General features: G+C 44.8%; 1 long non-coding RNA gene across 1 annotated transcript in view; it reads right to left on the reverse strand.

Moving 5' to 3' along the window:
* Window positions 1-17884, reverse strand: part of LOC144992122 (uncharacterized) — an 88434-nt gene extending 70550 nt beyond the window's left edge. Inside the window, exon 1 of the long non-coding RNA XR_013655919.1 lies at window positions 17542-17884. This is a non-coding gene — a long non-coding RNA (uncharacterized LOC144992122). The remainder of the gene's footprint in view (window positions 1-17541) is intronic.
* Between the last annotated feature and the right edge of the window lie 2002 nt (window positions 17885-19886).

The following is a 19886-nucleotide window of genomic DNA, read 5'->3' on the forward strand; positions in this document are numbered from 1 at the left end:
TTTTTGACATACCGTAAAACTTCAACCATTCACACGATCCCTGTGAATCAGCTGATTCTGACGTGGAGAAAAGCAGCTTTTCTTTCTGGCTTTGTACCGATATGCAACACATTGCTAATGTAAAGCTGCGCCGTCAAGCCGCTTTTCTCCATAGCAGTATCCGCCGGTTAAACGCAGTATACGTAAACACTTCACAACTGCACAGTGCTGTACATCAGTTCAAGGCTGCTTTTATTTGCTTCAGAATCCGCTAGAATTACGTTGATTGCTTAAATAATGGAAGAGTTACAGCACTCGAAAGAATTTAAACTCTGGAGCTGCAGCTCGGGTGTTAAAGGATTATTACAGTTTTTTCATCCTCTTCAGCTGCCGCTTAAGACTTTCACAGAATAGCTAGACACACCTGTGAAACCTCTGATTTTTTTTTCAGGTGCACTTGTTACTATATTACTTGCACTCTAGAGCCCTGTCCCGGTGCAAAACCCATGCAGTGTGTGCGGGGGGGCTGGTTTGGCATCTGGGTGCGGTGGTCGGGCCCCATTTGGGAGTCCTGAGCATCCTTCCACCCCAATCCCAGGCACAAACCAGGATCCACCTCACGCTCCAGGCAACCACACATACGGGCAGACATGGTGCAGCGGTAGGGCGTTTGACCTCTCATCAAATGTTTGCAGGTTCAAGCCTACCTTTCCCGCCCACGTGTTGAAGTGTCCTTGGGCAAGACACTGAACCCCACATTGCCTCTGGTCATTTTAGGCTGACGCTGGTGTTTGGCAATGGAACTGCCATCAGTGTGTGAATGGGTGAATAGAAGTGTGACTGTGAAGCTCCCTAATGTAACTGTAACATCTGTCCCGCACAAGAGGCCTTCTGCTCTTAGCATTTGAAACAGTGTTGCGGACAGCGTAATAGCAGCAAAGCACCAAACCCTCTGCGTTAGCATCTCTACACATCTGTTCTTATCTGTATATCCATGTTACTGCCACTGCCTCATCAGGAACATACTTGGATCTCAGCTGAGCCTGACTTTCACTCCCTTCAGTGTGTGTAGTTGTTTGTCATTTGCATGTGTGCAGCTTCACAAGTTATCTGTGATGTATGAAAAAAATGACATATTTGCCTTCAGATGTGGAATTAGGACTAGAACAAAAAGCTAGATGTTGACTGAAATGAGCAGCTCTCTGAGCTCAGAACAAAAGACGCCACAGAGGTTGAAAGAAATGGTTGGATTATAAGTGAGACGCTAAAAAAAGAACACAGCTCTGGGTGCCAATCAGCTTTTCTGTGATGACTAGAACTGTTTTCACACATGCTCTGCAGCCCTGACAGCTTTCACATGGCCCCAAATGTCAGACAGCTACTTTTCTTCAACAATCACTCCAGATTTGTACCATCAATTCCCTCATCTTAAAATAATACAAAGACATCTGGAGGATGACAGAGAGGGAGCTGGATACAGCAAATGAAGATAAGATTTAGTATGTGACCGAATGTTCTCTGGGAGGAGCTCTGCTTTATACTGTTTTCTGCTAATTTGCTGGTTGTTCAGCTCAAAAACATTAGAAGAAATCTTACCTAAAAGTCTCATGGAGCTGTTCAAGTAAGTGAGGACCAGGAGTTTGGTGCTCATCATTAAATTTATACAGTCCAGATGTTGAGTTTATGAGTAATAAACACATATTTTCACAACCACAGCCACTCAGTAACCAATCAATAGTCCTTTACCACAGTACAATAAACGGGTGATAATGTCAGTCATCCAGGTTCAGTCCATTGAAGTAGAATGTAAAAGCCGTTTCACTGGATTTAGGCTAATGTTTATTACCGGACATTTAAAGGAGATTTGTATATCCTAGATGGACCTTCTCCAAATCTCAGATCACAAATATACACAACAAGAATGAACAAGAGCCACACAGGAGAAACATCACAATCCTGTACATGTCTGAATTGTACAAGAAACTCAAAAGAATCTTTGGCTAAGACAATATCCCTGTGGATTTAAAACCTTTCAACACAGAAACTGGTTAACCACTGGGTGTTTACAATAAAACAGAGAACACTTCTCTAGCTGGGCTGGGGCTTGCTCCTTGCTCCTGGGCCCCTGCTTTTTGCCACCGAATGATCAAATTCACCAAACAGATTAAAGGAAGCAATAAAATCACTCATGTCTTTTCTACTGTCTCGCTGCTGTGATAACCTGTATGTCAACATATGTGTTATGGTAGTAACAAGAAGTTCATGATCAATATGTTGTGGATTACTGAAAAATGGGTTCCTACTATTTTTAATGTGTTAAATTAGAGCACTCTGGACCTAATGTTTGATTTGTTAATTTGTTTTTATTGTTCGAGAATAATTTACCTCTTAGTAGTGTGAAAGTAAAGGCTATAAGTGACATGGTGCCTCTGCCAGCTGCTCTCCCCCTCCCCTGCCTGCTCTGCTCCGGACGCGACCAGCTGTCTCCACTTACCCTCATCACCGCCATGGCCTCTTAAGGAGTTCCTGGACCTCCACTCGACGCCAGTTCGTTTTCCTCCCACGGAATAATCTACTCTGGATCTCACCTGGTCGCTGTCCCCTGGTTCCACGCTGTCCCTCGTCTGGAATCCTGCTGCTGCTCTCCTCCAGCCAGCTGCTGCGCCCCTGTTGGAAAGAAGCCTAAGACTCACCTTTCTATATAAAGACTTCTTAACTCATCTTATTGTCCTAGTCTCCTTCTGGGTTACAGCATCTGGGTCACTCTGAACTTTTGACAAACCATGACAGAACGAACTGGCCAAACTCCTGACCCAGCTGACCCGGAAGGGCTCCAACATGCCTTATCCATACAAGAAAATCTTCTTACTCATCAAGCGGAGGCCATCACTCTCCTGTCCTCGGCTCAGTGGGATCTTTTCCGTCGCCTCGACAGCATCACGCAATTCCTCAGTGCATCTACTAGCCAACATGCTAATTCCGCAGCCGCTGCTCAAGATCCCGATTCCGTCAACAAAGCCACTTCCGTTTCCGCCGACATCCCAGAAAATGTCCGCCTTCAGCCGGAACCTTTCTACGGCAATGTAGAGGCCTTTGGAGGGTTCCTACTACAGTGCCAACTCATTTTCCAGCAGGCTCCAAGGTATTACCATTCCGACCACAGCAAAATCTCATTGATTGTTAACTCTCTCCGCAGTAAGGCGCTACAATGGGCCCAAGCTTTTCTAGCCTCGCATCCTATCGCTCATCTCCCATACGACAGTTTCATTGGAGAATTCCGGCTCGTCTTCGATCAGCCCCGAAAGCAGGAAGAAGCAGTCCGGCGGTTACAAAGTCTCAAACAAGGTAACCGCCCGGTAAGCGACCATCTGATTGACTTCCGCATTCTAGCGGTCGAAGCTGGTTGGCCTGACTCTGCTCTAAAAGGGATATTTTATCAGTCACTTAACGAACGTATCAAGGATCATTTATGTTCTCAGCCAGAGGCGGACTCTTTTGAAGACCTGGTCACCGCAGCCCTAAGGTCAGACATCAGGTTACGGGAACGGTTCGCAGAACAAAAACGTAAGTCTCCGGTCAATCCATCTCCTCCTATGCATGCGGTTCAACCTTCTAACCGTGAAACTCTTGACAATGTTCCCCATGAACCTATGCAGATCGGTCACTCAAAACTATCCCCCGAGGAACGTGATAAACGACGGGACGAGGGCTTATGTTTCTATTGTGGCCAAGCCGGTCATATGGTCTCCGATTGCCGCGCACGTTTAAAACTCCCGAGCCCCCCGTTAGATAACAGGCCACGGGGAGGAGATGCTGAACTCATTCACAGTTCCAAGTTTTTATGTGTTCCAGTCAAGCTCAGTCACAAGAATCTGGTTTTCGAACTCGAGGCTCTCATAGACTCTGGGGCTGAACATAGCCTTATCGATCAACGTCTCGTTCAAGAACTCTCTCTTCCTGTTGAACCTCTCGCTAATCCTGTTAAAGCTGCCGGCCTAGGAGGCAAACAACTCACTCGCATTACTAAGCGCACTGGTCCCGTACTCCTTCTCACCTCGGGAAATCACCGGGAATACCTTCAGTTTTTCATTACTCACTGTCCTCAGACCCCGATAATCCTGGGGTTCTCCTGGCTCCAGATTCATAATCCACACATTGACTGGAGCTCGCCCCGTATTGCTAATTGGAGTACCTACTGTTTGGCTAATTGTCTCCATTCCGCCTTGCCCATTACTAACGTACCTGATTCAGCTCAAGAGGATATCGACCTGTCAAACGTTCCTGCCTGTTATCACGATCTTCGTACGGTCTTCAGTAAAGTTAAAGCTAGTTCACTTCCGCCTCACCGACCTTATGATTGTTCCATCGAGCTATTAAATGGCGCCCCCCTTCCCAAGGGGAAACTATATAAACTTTCGGATCCAGAAAAGACTGCCATGGAGAATTATATTCAGGAAGCTCTGTCCCAAGGTCACATTCGCCCCTCATCATCTCCTGTCGGTGCAGGTTTTTTCTTTGTAGAAAAGAAAGACAAGACTCTACGTCCCTGCATTGATTTCCGTGAGTTAAATCAGATCACGGTTAAGGACAAATATTCTCTCCCTTTAATCGATTCCGTATTTGAATCTGTCCAGCAAGCCAAAATCTTTACAAAACTAGATCTTCGTAATGCTTACCACCTCGTGCGAATCCGTGAGGGGGATGAATGGAAGACCGCATTCACTACGCCATTAGGTCATTACGAATATCTTGTTATGCCGTTCAGCCTCACTAACGCCCCCGCAGTATTTCAACGCCTTGTAAATGATGTTCTGCGGGATTTCCTTAACAGATTTGTCTTCATATATTTGGATGACATCCTCATCTACTCTTCCGATTCCTCCCAGCATAAACATCATGTTCGCCTAGTTCTAGAAAGATTATTGGCTAATCAGCTGTTTGTTAAAGCCGAAAAGTGCGAATTCCATGTTTCCACCGTTCCATTCTTGGGATACATCATCGAAGCAGGCAACATACGTCCGGATCCAGCTAAGATTGAGGCCGTTGCCCAGTGGGAAATACCCCAGACCAGGAAAAAGCTCCAACAGTTTTTGGGTTTCGCAAATTTCTACCGCCGCTTTATCCGTAACTACAGTAGTATTGCAGCGCCTCTCACTCAACTCACCTCCATCAATAAAACTTACTCCTGGAACCCTGCTGCCGATTCCGCATTCAAAAAACTTAAGTCCCTTTTTGTTTCAGCTCCCATCCTCATTCAACCTGATGTCACGAAGCAATTTATCGTTGAGGTGGACGCCTCTGATTCCGGCGTGGGGGCGGTTCTGTCACAACGGGAGGAAAGCTCTGGGAAGCTTAAACCGTGTGCTTTTTTTTCCCGCAAACTAAGCCAGGCGGAGCAAAACTATGATGTGGGCAACCGTGAGTTATTGGCTATAAAACTAGCCTTGGAAGAATGGCGCCACTGGCTGGAGGGAGCAGAAAAACCATTCATAGTCTGGACAGATCATAAGAACCTCGCCTATCTCCGCAGCGCGAAACGCTTAAACTCCCGCCAGGCCAGGTGGTGTTTGTTTTTCGATCGTTTTCACTTTACGATCTCCTACCGGCCTGGCAGCCGAAATGTTAAGCCTGATGCTTTGTCCTGCAAATACTCCTCCTCTGATTCCTCCTCTGACTCATCCATTCTCCCCATGTCCTGTTTCGTTGGAAGCCTCACCTGGGAGATCGAGAGCAAAGTCCAGCAAGCTCAAGGTGAGATTCCTGCCGGCACCTCCTGTCCTTCTGGTACACTGTATGTCCCCGAATCCCTCAGGTCAGAAGTCATTGCCTGGGGACACACGTCCCGCATCGCCTGCCACGGGGGAGTTTACAGGACCATCCGCCTCCTAAAGCGGCGTTTTTTCTGGCCCTCCCTGGAACGGGATGTCAGGGAATATATCTCAGCCTGCAGTATCTGCGCCCGTTCCAAGGCTTCCAACAGGCCCCCCTCAGGTCATCTCCTGCCTCTATCCACGCCTAGCCGTCCCTGGTCTCATATTGCGGTGGATTTTGTTACTGGGCTTCCTCCGTCTCAAGGCCATACGGTAATCCTTACAGTCATTGATCGTTTTTCAAAAGCCGCTCAATTCATTCCTCTGCCTCAGTTGCCCTCTGCCATGGAAACGGCCGATGCCCTCATCCATCACGTTTTCAGACACCATGGGATACCCAGTGACATCGTGTCCGACCGCGGACCTCAATTTACATCTCAAGTATGGAAGGCCTTCTGCTCCGCCCTCGGAGCCACAGTCAGCCTTACCTCCGGGTACCACCCACAGGCCAATGGACAAGCTGAACGGGCTAACCAGGAGCTGGAGGCGGCTCTCAGGTGTCTGGCGGCTCAGAATCAGGAGGACTGGTCCAAATACCTGGTGTGGGTAGAGTATGCCCACAATTCCCATTCGTCCACTGCCACCGGGATATCACCTTTTGAGGCCTCCTTGGGTTACTCACCCCCTTTGTTTCCTTCCCGGGAATTGGATCTGGCAGTGCCCTCGGTCCAGCTCCACCTTCAGCGGTGTCGTGACATCTGGCTGCAGACCAGGGCGGCTCTCCTCCGCACCAAGGAGAGCAACTGCCAGATAGCCAACCGTCATAGGGTGGTGAGTCCCAACTACCAACCTGGCCAGAAGGTTTGGTTATCGTCTCGTAACATTCCTCTACAGGCCTCGTCCCGGAAACTGGCTCCCAAGTTCATTGGACCCTACACCATTGACCGGGTCATAAATCCTGTTTGTGTCAAGCTACGTCTCCCTGCTGCCCTCAAGGTGAATCCCACGTTCCACGTCTCACAGGTCAAGCCAGTCACTGAGAGTCCGCTTTGCCCGCCGTCCGCTTCCCCGCCACCCGCCCGTACCATCGACGGCGCCCCGGCCTTTACGGTTAGTAGGATCTTGGATGTCCGGCGCCGTGGGCGGGGGGTGCAGTTCTTGGTGGACTGGGAAGGGTATGGTCCAGAGGAACGTTCATGGATTTCCCGCTCCCTCATTCTGGACCATACCCTCATCGACGACTTTTACCGGGCCCATCCTGACCGTCGTCTTGGACCGCCTGGTGGCGGTCGTTGAGGGGGGGGTACTGACATGGTGCCTCTGCCAGCTGCTCTCCCCCTCCCCTGCCTGCTCTGCTCCGGACGCGACCAGCTGTCTCCACTTACCCTCATCACCGCCATGGCCTCTTAAGGAGTTCCTGGACCTCCACTCGACGCCAGTTCGTTTTCCTCCCACGGAATAATCTACTCTGGATCTCACCTGGTCGCTGTCCCCTGGTTCCACGCTGTCCCTCGTCTGGAATCCTGCTGCTGCTCTCCTCCAGCCAGCTGCTGCGCCCCTGTTGGAAAGAAGCCTAAGACTCACCTTTCTATATAAAGACTTCTTAACTCATCTTATTGTCCTAGTCTCCTTCTGGGTTACAGCATCTGGGTCACTCTGAACTTTTGACAAACCATGACAATAAGTTTAATAAAACTTCATAAAGCCACTTTTTAGTTGTATTTTGATATTTTAATTTGCTACAATGTCACAAGTTTCAATGAAAATACCTAAAAAATTAAGCTTTTTACAGCAATTATGAGGTCAGATTAAAAACAGATTAATTTGATCAAGTACTTACAAGTCATAATGAAATATTTGCACAAAAATAATTGATTGCATGACAGCACTGGGTGAAACATTAGTTTATGTTTTGCCTTAACTCTCCAGATGTCAACTCACATAGCATCGTCAAGTACAGATTATTCTTGTCCCTGGGTGCAGTTTAAGAAACAAGTCCATCACTGCAGGACCCCTGCATGCCTAAAGTATTAAGAAAAGAAAAAAACACTTCTTCCAAAATAAATATCAGCAGACAAATAGAGTAGAATGTGCATCTGCTAGTATTTGCAACAGCCTACAGCACCTCTATAATACCCTAAAGTAGATGTGCATTATCAGCCATGTGAGGGTCTTTTGCATGATTGCAAACAGCAGTGTGAAGTCAGGATTTAGGATATAGGATGATCCACAGCAGCAAGGCTGAAAGACGGACAACCCTTAGGTGTCAGGACTTTTAGTTCATCTAATTTAAGAAAGTCCAAACTGGTGACAAATTCTGAATCCATTTTGTAATTTTGTTGCACAACACATGGAAACTGCATGAAGTTCTGTGAGTTCTGTTCTACCTGGTCATGTGACAGAAAAGCTTCAAATACTATCTGAGAAGTGTGATCCAGCAAAGTTTAAAGATTGATTTGAGAGCAGATCTGGACGTTTGGACTGCTACTTAAGGTTAAATCAATGTACTGTATTTGAATTCTGAACCACAACATATTTAGATGTAACTTCCATGCAGCTAAAGTCAGTAGCTTTTGTCCACCCATCCAAAGAATCACAGATGCATGCTAAACAGGGAAACCGGTTTTACACAGAATCTGTGCATGTGTGTGTGTGTGTGTGTGTGTGTGTACCTACACTGATTTCAGTGTGTGGGTTGTATTAGAGCTTTTACTGCAGCTAAACACTTCTGGGGTATGAATGCCTCAGAAATGTCCAAAGGATGCAGAAATGTAACATCAACACGCAACTATGTTCAATATCTTTTTTTAAGTGTTGTCAGTGGGTCAGATCCGTAGATCCATCAAAATGTTTGTTACTGGGGTCAAGCAGACATTCACATCTGAAAAGAGCTGGTTTGTTACCATAAATGAAGACCCCGACTTTGTGTCTGCTTGAAAGAAATAAACAAAGATTCACCTACAAGAAGATACAAGCCACCAATCACAAACTTGTGTGCACGTTGGACTGAACTTTTAAATAAAAATTCCCCTTGTGAAGAAAAGGCAGATTCTGACTCCTCCTTCACTGGTAAAGAAATGAACCAATTTTTATTCATTACAGAATCCTGAGAAATGGCAGACACACATGGAAAATGTCCACAATAGTTAAGTGTGTTGCTTATTGTGTGGGCTGAAAGTAAAAGGATTACATCTCACTGAATTCTGTTTCTTCTGCTGTAGATAGGTCTAGTTTGACTTGCAGGTGTGTGTGCTGAAGAATGTATCTGCGTGTATGTTTGTAAATGTGAGTGTACATGTAGTTGTGTGTTTGTGTCCACTTGGGGGAATGCACGTTTTCTGTAGATGTGTGCATTTTTTTGTGAGTGTGTATGTGCGTGGGGGTTTAGCTGGACTGCTGTTCGACGTGAGCGTCAGGTTGCAGTGATACAGCTGCTGTTTCCATGCTAATGTTAAGGCAGAGCTGAAGGACGTGGGAGGGGAGGGGAACAGGCCAAAGCCCACCCACACAATCACTCACACACAATTGCAAAATCCCAAAGTGGCGTTTCACACCTCTGCCAGTGCAGCATCAGAGCATCCCGGATGTGTCGATGCTTCTCTGCAGAGACTCTGGAGAATCAAACCCACAAAAGCAGACGACTGGTAAGCATTGCAAGATGTGGTAATATAATGCTTGGCATTTTCCACAGAATGGTTTTGAAAGTGGTTCTTTTTCAAGTGTCTGTGAACCACAAACTGCAGATCCCTTTTTCAAGGGTCCAGATGTGCCAGCTGACGGGAAGAGCACAAAAAAATAATGACTTTAATTTGATTCTATGATCCTTTTTCGAAGACAAACTTAGAAAAATCAAATTATGAATTTGCCTCTGGGGATTTGTAGCCTGTACAACAGACAGACACCACATTTATTCTGTCTATTCTTAGCATCCTAATTTCAATAACCACTGAAAGGCACCTCGACTGGAGCCACGGGAAGAATTTTTTTATTTTTTTTAGCACCAACCAACATGCATTTCGTTTGAAAAACAGTAAAACAAAAACCCAAGAATGTCACCAAAGAACCAGAATCGGAGGGGTTCCATGCAGCACAGCTGCATGATGTCACAGTCATGGTGCTGCACCAAAGACATCAAACTGTTAGCGGTTAGTGTTCAACCATACTCTTTGGCACATGGAGTTTCTTTTGTGCTAACTGTTTACTTCTCGCCGCTGATACCCCTCACCACAAACATGGTCAGGCTATGATCTAATGGGAGTGGTGAGACTCTGAGAGACTGTACGGACTGGGAGGAACTTTGTATCCTGTATTAAAGGAGATTTATTTGTCATTGTCAGTGAAACAACGGAAATGTGTTTGGAGCATCAACAACAAGAACCACTCAGTTCAATTCACCAAATAAATACCCAATAAATAAATAAGTAGATAAATAAATAAAGTACAGCATCAGTACAAAAGGGAACACAGCAAGGACTAAACATGAAAAAACAGTATAACAATATAACAATAAGTAAATAAGACATTCAGTGTACACAAGATCTTAAATTAGTAGCAGCAATGCAAAGTTCAGTTTGACAGTGTGCTCAGATGAGGAGATGGGGGGGGGGCAGTTCTGGGAGGGACTGTTCAGCAGCCGCACAGCCTGTGGATAAAGGCTGTTGCTCAGTCTGGTTGTTCTGGCCTTAATAGACCTGGACCTCCTTCCTGAGGGCAGCAGATGGAAGAGGTGGTGGGCTGGATGGTCCTGGTCGCGCAGGATGTTGTGGACTCTCTTTAGACAGCGGGTGGTGTAGAGGCTGCTCATCTCTGGGAGAGTGGTCCCAATGATTTTCCCAGCTGTTTTTACCAGTCTTTGCTGATCAGCCTTTGTGCAGCTGTTAAACCACACTAGGAAACCAAATGTCAGAACACTGCTGATGGCACAGTTGTAAAAATTCACCATTAGCTGCCTGGAGATTTTAGCCGTGTTTAGTTTCCTCAGGTGGTACAAGCGTTGTTGGGCCTTGCCCACCACTGAGGCAGTGTGTAGACCCCAGGATAGGTCCTCAGTCATTGTGACCCCCAGAAATGTAAAACTGGTCACCCTCTCCACCATCTCCGTGCCAATGGAAAGTGGCTGGTGGTTCTTACTGCATCTCCGGAAGTCAACAATAATTTCCTTGGTTTTTGTGATGTTTAGGACCAGGTTGTTATTGTTGTACCATGACGCCAAGTGTTGCACTTCTTTCCTGTAGTCCATTTCATTATTGATGTTAATTAGTCCAAGCACTGTAGTGTCGTCAGCAAATTTAACGATGAGGTTGGATGAAGATGATGAGCAGCAGTCATAAGTGAACAGAGAGTAGAGTAGAGGGCTCAGCACACACCCTTGGGGGGCCCCCGTATTGATTAAAACAGTGGATGAAGTGTACTTTCCCACTCTAACACTCTGTCTGCGGTTGGTTAAGAAATCTGTAGTCCAGTTGCACAGTGCGGTGTCCAAGGTGGTGTAGCTTGGCTCGAAGCTTGAATGGCCGAATTATGTGGAAAGCTGAACTGTAGTCGACAAAAAGAAGCCGTGCATAGGTGTTCTTATGCTCCAGATGCTCCAATAACCTATGGAGCACAATGGCGATGGCATCTTCAGTTGACCTGTTCTTCTTGTAAGTGAATTGATATCTGTCCAATGATGGTGGTATTGCAGCTTTGATGTGTTTTATGACCAGTTTTTCCAGGCACTTTGCAGTGATGGAAGCCAGCACCACGGGTCTGTAGTCATTTAAACATGTGACCTTCGATTGCTTAGGAATGGTGATTATTGTAGCAGATTTGAAGCTGGTGGGGACGCACGCTGTGGAGAGCAACAAGTTGAAGATGGTGGTAAAGATGTCAGTCAGCTCCGCTGCACACTCCTTCAGCACCCGGCCCGAAAGCCATCTGGCCCGGCTGCTTTCCTGGTGTTGATGTTTTGCAAAACACACCTCACCTCGTGTGTACTCAGGACTGGGGGGGTGTGGGTAGGATGGAAGGGGGGCAGGATGTGATCTGTATTTTCTCTGTCAAAACGGGCATAGAAGAGGTTTAAGTCCTCAGCCAGTGTAGGAGAGTCCACTGGGGGTGGTGGTGATTTCCTCTTATAGTCCGCGATTGCCCTTATGCCCTCCCAGACCTGTCTGGGGTTTGTGGGGGAGTCGAAGCTGGCTTCAATGCGCCTCTTGTATTGCTGTTTTGCAGTGTTGATGCCTTTCTTTAAAGCAGTCCTGGCTTTGCTGTATGCTTCCTCATCCCCAGCTTTGAGTGCGCAGTTCCTCGCTTGAATCAGTTGTTGCACTCTGTATGTCATCCAAGGTTGTTGATTTGGAAACACACAAAGCTGTCTCCAGTGTGTTACTTTATCCACGCAGAAACAGATGTAATCCAAAACAGTGGAGGTGTAATTATCCAGAGTTTGACGGGTTTTTCACCTTTTTGATTATGGGTGTATAAACTGGATGTAACAGAAGAGAAAGGTGGTCAGATTGTCCGAGGTGAGGATAAACTTGGGCTTTGTATGCTTTTGCTATGTTAGTGTACACCTGGTCTAGTGTCTTGTCTCCTCTGGTAGCACATTTCACATTTTGGTGGAAATTATGAAGGAGTGATTTTAAGTCAGCATGAGTAAAGTCCCCAGCTGCAATAAAAATACAGTCTGGATGTGCTACTAGGCCGTTGTTGATGCTGCTGTGTAGCTGTGCTAGCGCAGCTTAGCATTAGTGTCCGGTGGAATATACACAGCACAGATGTAAACACCAGAAAATTCCCTCGGGAGGTAAAACGGTCGACATTTTAGTAGCAGGAGTTCCACCTCCGGGCTACACAGCTTATCCACTACGGTGACGTTGGTGCACCAAGAGTTGTTTATGTAGATGCATAGCCCTCCGCAGCTCTTCTTACCTGAGTCCGCAGTCCTGTCGGGCCGGTAGGTGCGACAGGACGGTGCGGCTCTCCAGCTCTATAACCGCGTCTGGGATGGTGCTGTCCAGCCACATTTCCGAGAGAATCATGCAGCAGCAGTTGTTAAAAGTCCTTTGTGTAGCTGTCAGCAGTCGGATCTCATCCATCTTATTCCGGATTGATCGCACATTGGAGAGAAAGATGGTAGGAAGGGGCGGTTTAAACAGGTTAGCCTTTAGCCAAACCCCTATGCCCGCTGTCTTGCCTCTCTTCTATCTGCACACGCAGCGTCTCCTTCTCCGGCCTTCTGTTGTGAGTATATGGTCTATGGTATATGGTGAGTATAGGGGATGGTCTGGCGATCTTTGGGGGGAAGAGATACTCGGCTGACAAGTGACGTTCTCCTGTGTTTAGTTGTAGGAGTTCCGTACGACTGTACTTAAGTGATAGCGTTCTTGATATGTGCAAAGAGATGCAAATCACCAGAGTTAAAGTGCAAAAAAAAGAATTGACTGTGTGAGCTCCAAGCCACTGCGTCTGTACGCGCCGCCATCTTGGATCCAATTCCAATCATAAGCATCATGTATGCATCATGTATCTGTATGCATCATTGATCACATCAACTTCTGTGTGGAGAACACTGTTCCAAACAAGAAGGTACAGTGCTTCTCTAATAAAAAGTCATGGGTTACCATAGAACTGAAGGCCCTGCTAAACGAGAAGAAAAGAGCTTTCCCATCCGGTAACCGAGATCAGTTAAAGCAAAAAGATCTTAAATTTAAGCTCTGGGGATGCCAATCGCGCTGAAGGATGAAGATGGACGAAGAGCTTAAGCAGAGCAATGTCAAAGAAGTCTGGAGATACATGACAAAGATCTCTGGCAACTTCAAGGACAAGAGAGGATCAACAGTGTCTGTTGACCGAACATGGGCAAACGACTTGAATCTGTTTTTGACTCAGAGTCGGTAGTTAGCCCACACATGCCCCATGAAACATCAGCTCTCCGGCTCCTTCAAAGGTTGCCATATCAAAGCTGGTCTTAAGTGTGTTACCTAAGACACATGGGGAAGAGCAATTTCAAAGTTGGTATCTGTGATGCAACGTGAGTGTGCATCTTACTCTTATTGCTCTGTTTCCCCTCAGCTCTCTTAATGTTTCTTCAAGATGTAGTTGGAAAACGTTTGGATTCCAATGCAAAACCAAAAATGACAGAACTTTTGTGACCCCTCATTATCAAAGGACCTAAGACCCAAACAACAGTGTTCCTTGTGCAGTAAAAACAGAAGGTTGTGTCTGTTTACGCTCAAAGTGTTTACATTGTGATCCCTTTTGACTGAAGTAAGGTGGACCAACAAAGAGACTTCAACGAAACTCCCGCTTTACTTTGTCCTGTCAAGGGAGTAAACTTTTGTCAATTTGCCTGTCCCACTTCAGGCTGTGTTTTCCCTCTTTAGAATCATATTCACGTCGTAAGAGCTGAAGAAAAGCAAAACAACAAACTGACAATTATTCCCTTTTGGTTTTACAATGATTTTTTTTACCTTAGCTAGTAGCGTTAGCTTGTTGGATAACTTCAAAAGTATTTCGTTCTTTAACACAAAACACGTTACAAACATTAACACTTTTCTTAGAATGTTCTCTTACATCTTAAACATTACCTCCTATGAAATTACAGGCATCTTCAATGAAAGGAAATGTTAAACTATAATAAGAAAACCAGTAAATTGGTTCATTTACACTCTCACCAAACAATTGGTTTTAAATAACAGGTTGATAACAATAGAGGGAGCAAACACAAATGATTTCTAAATAAAATGACCAATGACCAGAAACATGTTCATTAAAGGGAATATTATAAATAAAGAGGTGTACACTCAGGACTTGTTAAGCATGTGTGCCTTGCTGCAATCTAATCACCTTCTAGCCATAAAACCAGTTTCTGAACTGGACGTTCAAGCAGCAAATGCTTGCTAATATGTTCACCCTTCTTGCTAAGTTTTCTGTCACCCAAACATGTCTTCGCTCTTCTAACACATCCATTTTTATCTGTTGTGGTCTCTAAAACTCAACCCAACCTCCATTCAGTCCTAGGCAGGTCATCATCTTTTATCATCACTACATCTCTGATCTGCAGATATCTTTTTGGAGTGTGCCAGAATTGTCTGATGGCGATACTCCAAAACGACTCTGCTAGGTATTGTACATGATGTCATCTCTTTAAAAAGAAAATTAAGCCTAAAACTGCATTTCTGAATACCTTTTAAAATCGTTATGAATTCGAAGAAGATGAAAAAATGTCTTTGGAATAAGCTTGTAACTTTGATGTACAAGTTACTACGGCAAGCTCCCTGCTCCGCTCCATTCTGATGAATCCACCTGCAGACAAATAGATTCATGTATGTCTTTGTTTTCCTCGTCTGGAATCTGAATCTACACTGTACGGCTGGATGGCTCTGATAATGCTCGCCATTTTTGTTGGAGCGGTAATGTTAGGTTGCTAACAGGACAGAGTAAAAGTAAAATGATGATGGAAAAAAATGCAGGCTTACTCCTCGCCAACATTCAGACAACTCGGAGGTGAATTTCAGAGGTGAATTTCTAACGAATTCCTGCTTCTCTGCAGAAAATATGTCCTAGAAAACAACACTGTTTTTATTTTCTCCTGTCTGAAAATGGCATGAACAGAATTTAAAGATTACTGGGAACACTTGTTTACAGTTCCTGGGTTCCTCAAATTAACATCACCCTACTGAGCTCCAAATAAACCTTATTCTCTGTTGTGTTGACGTGTCATTTTATGGACAGTGACACTGAAGTCCAGTAAGCTTCCCAGCTGGTGATGCCCTGACTCTGTTTTCAAATATACTTGAATAAATGTTGGACATTGTGGAAATTGCATAGGAAAAATACTTCTTACAAAAAGATTTGTGACCAGATTTTTATTTTATTATAATATATTAATATTTTCATGTGTCACAGCCAACTGCAAGCCACCACTGAATTTGGTCTGAAATATGTCCTAAATTTCTCCTGATGTTCACATATTTGTGTTCACATCTACTTGCAAACCCAAAATTTGACTCTGGTCATTTGCCTTTTGGTTTGTCATCAACCATCACAAAGCCTCTACATGTGAAAATGTGAATTGTGAAAGCTCTGCATCAGTTGAAGATCGGCTAATGGGCCCTCAACAATTGGTCGTTTCTTTTCAGCTGTAAACATTTCAGATGCAATAGAGTAAGGCCCTGCAGCTCACACCTGCAATTTGTGGGGATCCCCGGTGTTTTTGAGGTGTATACTTAATGTCGTAGCAGCGTTTCTTAATTCCTAAAAGCACATCTACCAGCACATCAAATGAAACATGTAAAAATGTGTTTCAACACAAAAGCACTCCTTAGACAACAGAGCTTCTGTCCTTCTGAAACAAGAATAGCCTAAACTCATCAGGTCCCACAGTCCCACAGTCTTCCGTTTCTGCAGTCGCCAGCCTTTCCTTAGTAAACTAAAGCTTTCTTTCTCTTCTGCACAGCTTTATGTCCACAAAGTGGAGCTCTTTTCACTTGTTTTATGAAAAAACGATTGTAAGTCTCATTTAAAGGATAAAGTGCATCTTCACAGTTTATCCATAAAGGTCCATTTCTGATGACATTGGACCAAACAGTATCTCATGTTGCTGTGGACTATGTTGCTTGAAAATATTTCTTTAAACCTTTACTTTGCAGAGAAAAGTTTTTCGACGTGTTTTCTTTTTACCAGTGCAGCAACCACACGACCGATCACCTCCTACTCTCTGCCCTGAAAAGCATGTCCCTGTTTCAGAGAAGGATTAGCCACATAAAAAAGCTCTAGTTCTTCATCTATTACCCACAAAAATCATTTCACCCATTTATAAACTCCAAACAGTCTCTTAGCAGAGTTATTGAGCCTCTCTGACTTTATTTTCTTGACATACAAAGCTGAACCTGTGCATTTCACCAACATGTTTGCATAAAGCTCAGGAGGAGAAAGAAGAGAGAAAGGATTTTGTGATAAAAATAATGCAGACTACGTGAGAAGGTAGTCATGGATACAGCATCCAGTCACCCTTCTCAGTGCATATATGGAGGGATTTATGTTTCCACCTCAAGTACTCGTCTAAATGCTGCGTGTTGTCAGAGAGCTGCAGTGTAGGAGGATACTGACCCCAGGAAGTCACAGTGTTACATAAGCCTGATGGATCTGAATCACCGCCTCATAATTAACAATAATGCTAAAAGTTCCTCCAGAAAACTGTTTTAGTTCATGTGATTTCTGCTCAGGGATTCATGCTGTTGCATATTCTGACAGAAAACTCTCCCACAGGAGACCTTATGGAAAGCCAATGAGTAGTTATTAAAGAATACCTCAACTGAGGTGTCAGACACTTGAGCCACCACCCTGACATCCTCCCTCAAGAACAATCGTCAGAACTGACAGAAAATCCAAACTTGATTTTGAACTTATTTGGCTCTTTTACAGGAGAATAAAGTCGAAAAAGGTTAGTCTCAATCAAAAAGTGAGACAGGATCAAAAGCATTGTGGATCAATCTTATACATACAAAAAGGTAAAGACTTATGCATTAGCAAAGATAACTTGGCTAAAGAAAAATAAAGTGACTTGAACAATAACTCTATGGGCTAACCTATGTGTGACCAAGGTGCCGCCATTGCAGAGTGGAGCCACCCAAAAAAATGGCTGGGAAAATAAAAACGTATAAAATTTTAATTTATCAACAATTTAAAATTTCCATTGTTGCAATTTTACTCTGACGATCTATACACAGACAAAACGATCATAATAAAAGGAAAAGAAGAAAAAAACCTGGAAGGCCGAGTCGACCGCCCATGCAGGAGGGGAGGGGAAGAGAGGGGCCGTGGACTAAGCCAGTACGAGACAGCGCACCTCACTCCACTTCATGCTGAAAACAAAACAATCCCACGCATACACAGTGAGAAACGTGCCAACGAAGCTTCCACTATGCATTGAAAAGGAATAGAAACAAATACAGTGAGGGAACTGGAGTGAGGAAAACGCTGCCAGCAGGGGCCCCCCTCACCAACACCGCACGCACCGGTGCCCAACCCAGACCTGTACAACAAGACAAATCAGAGTCATCCACACAGCAATGCAACTTTGCTCTAAAAACACATTAAAAATGTTTCAAAAAAAGGGTAGGTAAAGGACATGCAGTGGCTCATAACATCTGCAACACTTCCAGCCACTTCCAGCATCACCATTTAGGCAGGCAGGTGCTGTCTATCCACTCAATTCCTCTTCCTTATATAGGGACAGACACAGCTGAACCAAATCCCTAATCTAGCAGGCATGCACCTGTCACAGGCAGACCTGCAAGGTACATTCGCAACCATCTGTTAAAATCTACAAAGAATGTCTATTTCTTTGGGACAAAAGAAACAGGTAAGTATGCACTTTGTCCTGTCAGTCCACTCACATCTCCTTTATTCCATCATATGCTTCTCAAACAGGACAGCCTAAATAAAAGTGCTGAATCAACAGAAAATTAAAGGTGACCTTGACCAGAACAGAAATGTTTGTGCTTCTGCTCCAGAACCTCAAAAAATTCTGCCATCTATGAGCAAACCACAGAAACTCAGAACAGCGCACCTGTGTGGTAGTGTATGTGTTTTTGTGTTTGTATCTGTTGGTGTTAGTGTGTGTGTGGTTGTGTTTGTGGCTTCTTTTCCTTTGTGAGTGTGCACTTGCCTGTGTGTTATTTAACCCTTGTGCTATCCAAGGCACTTTTGTGGTCTTCACTGGTGTCCATGGATTACATGAAATCTTTCCACCTTTGTCCACCTTTGTCCACCTTTGTCATGGTAGGGAGAACACGTCAATGTAAGGGAGGGGTCATCTAAGATAGGACAAGGGTTAATGTGTCCCTGGGGGTGTAGTTTCTTGTGTGTTTTTGTTTCTGTTCATGTATTTGTGGGTGTGTATGCATTCCTGCTTTTGCGCCTGTGCGTTCACAAACAGCTGTAAACTCCTCTAACACCTTTTACAGGAACCATCAAATCAGGTTTCTCCGGCAAAACCATTGTACCGCCTGCCACTTGGTCCTGTCTTGGTCTACGAAGGACCAGGATTTCTTGTTTGGATCAATCATCTGACGCGATGGCACCAAGATAATCAAAACTATCAAAAGCTTCCAGTTTCTGACGCCCCACTTTGACGTTCTGTTGGATGCCATTTGAGTTGTTGGTCATGAGCTTTATGTTTTCTGCATTAATCTTCATGCCCTAGACCTGTGATGTTTTGTCAAGGAGCTCCATCAGAGTGGACAGTCCATCCTCTCTGCCCGCCAAGCCGTCAACATCATGAGCAAAGTGTAGATTGGTGACGGTTCTGCCACCAATGCCGACTGATCCTTCATGGTCTTCTAGTGCATCAGTTATCAGCCTTTCCAGGAAAATGTTGAAGAGGGATGGTAAGACAAGACAGGCTTGTCTGACTCTGAGAGTTGTCTGGAACCATTCACCTGTATTGCTATTCAATAATACAGCATTTGTGGCATGGTCATAGAGATGTTTTACTACTTTGAAAGGTTGGCATTGATTTTATACTTCCTCATGCTAACCCACAATGCAGTGTTCCATATCATATCATATCATTACAGATCTTGTTGGCAATAGATATTTTTCCCAGAGGATTCTAAGATTGAAGAGCTGTTCTTTTGTACTTCTTCCTGACCTAAAACAATCCTGTTCTTCTGCAATGATGGTCTCTGCCTTTGGTTTCAGCTTGTTCAGTTGCACCCTCAGCATGACTTTGCTGGCATGGCTTATGAGACTTACGGTGCAGTAGTTCTGGCACTTTTAAAAGTTCCCACTTTAGCAGGTTGGCCATTTTTATATGTGCCAGATCTTGTTGCAGATGTTGTAAGGGCATCAATCATGGCTTTTACACCTGCTTGGATCAGCTATGCTGGAACGTTGTCAACTCCAGGACACTTAAGAAGGCCCTGTTTCAATTCCCAGCTCAGTCCTGTCTGTATGACACTTGCATGTCACCGTTGTGCATGTATCGATTTCTTCTGAGCATTCTGGCTTCCTCCCACACCCCCGCCCTGCAATAGACTGGCGAGCTGCACAGGTGTTCCCATCCATTACCTTGAAGTAGGAGGATTTTGCACAATCAACTCCCATGAC

The sequence above is a fragment of the Oryzias latipes genome, chromosome 5 (genome assembly GCF_053564925.1).
Source record: "Oryzias latipes strain Hd-rR chromosome 5, Olatipes_Hd-rR_3.1".
NCBI lineage: Eukaryota > Metazoa > Chordata > Actinopteri > Beloniformes > Adrianichthyidae > Oryzias > Oryzias latipes.